Source organism: Hypanus sabinus, chromosome 1 (genome assembly GCF_030144855.1).
Source record: "Hypanus sabinus isolate sHypSab1 chromosome 1, sHypSab1.hap1, whole genome shotgun sequence".
NCBI lineage: Eukaryota > Metazoa > Chordata > Chondrichthyes > Myliobatiformes > Dasyatidae > Hypanus > Hypanus sabinus.
Genome location: NC_082706.1, coordinates 27,971,542 through 27,974,107, shown reverse-complemented (window position 1 = coordinate 27,974,107; position 2,566 = coordinate 27,971,542). Strand labels below are relative to the sequence as shown.

At 41.2% G+C, this 2,566-nt stretch overlaps 1 long non-coding RNA gene across 1 annotated transcript; it reads right to left on the bottom strand.

Annotated features, from left to right (window-relative positions):
- Positions 1 to 1,610: 1,610 nt before the first annotated feature.
- On the bottom strand, positions 1,611 to 2,219 carry LOC132392253 (uncharacterized). Its single transcript, XR_009511469.1, has 3 exons — positions 2,166 to 2,219; positions 2,004 to 2,078; positions 1,611 to 1,916 (listed from the first exon to the last, which is right to left on the bottom strand). It is a non-coding gene; the product is annotated as an uncharacterized LOC132392253 (long non-coding RNA).
- Positions 2,220 to 2,566: the final 347 nt, after the last annotated feature.

Below are 2,566 nucleotides of genomic sequence, written 5' to 3'. Positions count from 1 at the left end.
CGCAGAGTCCGGAATATGGTGATGGATTTGCTTGGAGCTGCAATGCTGATATAAAGTTCACTGGATATGACTCATCAGGATGATTTCAGCACGAACTTAGAAAATAGAAAATGCTTCAGCATTAACATATCAATGACTTATATACACTTATTCTCCAAGTCGCAGATGACATTCGTCCAACAAATTATATGTATTAATTTTAACTATCCACGCAAACATCAGCAATGATTTTCCAAATACACAGTGGAAATTCGTCAACGTTTCAGTAAGAACTCATTTGAAGGTACTTTCTGTATACTCAATAATGAGTCGATTCACCCTATTTTCAGATAAGTTAATCTAACCGATATATTTGGCAGGAGTTGGATATAATAATTTTAAGAATTTTACAACATCCTGATCCAAACAGTTGCTTGGGCAATTAAAATTTCAGCAGAACTGTTAACCGCTCCGGATATCCGTTGTAATTAACAAAGGTTATCCTGTGGGAAACCTCGTCACTTGGTATGACCAGAATCATCTGCAGCTTAATGTGAAAAAGACTATGTAGCTAGTATGGGACCTGAGGAGGACTAATGCAACAGTGATCCCCCTTTCCATTCAGGGGGTCCGTGTGGACATGGTGGAGGATTACAAATACCTGAAGATACGAACGGACAAGAACTGGACTGGTCAAAGAACACTGAGGCTGTCTACAAGAAGGGTCAGAGTCGTCACTACTTCCTGAGAACACTGAAGTCCTTTAACATCTGCCGGACTATGCTGAAGATGTTCTACGAGGCTGTGGTGGCCATTGCTATTATGTTTGCTGTTCTGTGCTGGGGCAGCAGGCTGAGGGTAGCAGAGACCAACAGAAACAACAAACTTATTCAGAAGGCCAGGGTGTTGTGGCAGTGGAACTGGACTCTCTAACGGTGGTGTCTGAAAAGTGGTTGCTGTCCAAGTTGCATGCTTTCTTGGACAATGACTCCCATTCAGTCCGTAATGTACTGGTTAGGCAAAGGTGTACATTCAGCCAGGGACTCGTTCCACCGAGATGTAACATTGAGCGTCATAGGAAGTCATTCCTACCTGTGGCCATCAAACTTTACAACTCCTCCCTCGGAGTGTCAGACATCCTGTGCCAATAGGCTGCTCCTGGACTTAATACCACATGGCATGATTAACTTATTAACTTATTATTTAATTATCTATGGTTTTATATTGTTATATTTCTTCTCTATTGGCGAGGCTGTAACGAAACCCAGATTCCCTCGGGATCAATAAAGTATGTCTGTCTGTCTGTCTGTCTGTCTGTCTGTCTGTCTGTCTGTCTGTCTGTCTGTCTGTCTGTCGGTAAGAAAGGAAAATCAGTCCTTTCTAGATCTAATTACCTAATTAAAAATCTAATTAAACATGATTCGAGATCGAATAAAGGAAAAATGCCATAATATTAAATACCTGAACCGACTGGATCAGTGGTAGTTGCGGTCTCTGTGTTGAAGAGAATTTTTGAACAAATATTAACAAATTCGCCTTCTTAAGATTTTCTTTCTCAACTGTTTATGATTACGATGTTTACAAATCAGTTGAATATAACGTGGAGATTGTCCAAGGACACCTACCTGAACAAACAACAAAGACATCTTCCTTATGATCACAGTCATGCTGACCGAGTGGAGAGGAAGGACAACTGGACAGGAAAGATTCACTTCCTTTGCATTTCACTTCGTCCAACCAAAGATCGCCGACGTCCTGGATAATTTTATCCGGCACTCCAGTCAAAAGGGCAGAGCCACAGCCCAACTGCCTGCACGCCACATTGGCATCGGCCAGATCCCAGGAATCATCACATATCGTGCCCCAGATATTATTGAACTCTATCTCCAACCTTCCGGAGCAACTGGTGTTGCCGCCAGAGACGCGCAACGTTGGTTCTAATGCAGAAGAAAACACTGATGTTGCATTAATCATAACTTCGAAATGGAATTTAAAATGATATTGCAACTTGTAGATAAGATTACCTGCTGCATAAACAGTTTGAGATATATTGCGTGTTTCGCAAACCTTTACACTGGACCGGTCCGGTATTTTGGCCTCTGATGAGAAGAGAAAAATTTTGTCTATTTATTTTTAACAACGATGTTTAGAATACAAATCGCCAGATAATGTGTTCCATCTGTTACCTTTACATTCAACACCTGCATGTAAGTTATATTGACAGTCGTGTTTCCCCCAAGGTTTTGCATGACACTGCCAAAGAGTCGACTCGTACGAGAGACATATTGGATCAGATCCTTTTCCGTATTTCTGCGAGTAATAGTCAATAGATTCCATGGTTCCGCAGTTCATTTGCTTGCAGATCACATTCGCATCTTTACTATCCAGTTCCTCGGAACAAACTGTTCCCCATTTCCCTTGGTACCGCACTTCCACTCTCCCTTCGCAGCTGTGTTTGCCTTCCACAAGGCGCATCTCTTTGTGTTCTGAGAACAAAGTAGTTAATGCAAACGTACTAATAATATTTTCTTACGGTAGAAAACTTAACTTGTTTGTATAAATAAAAAGACAAGAGATAGATATTTGC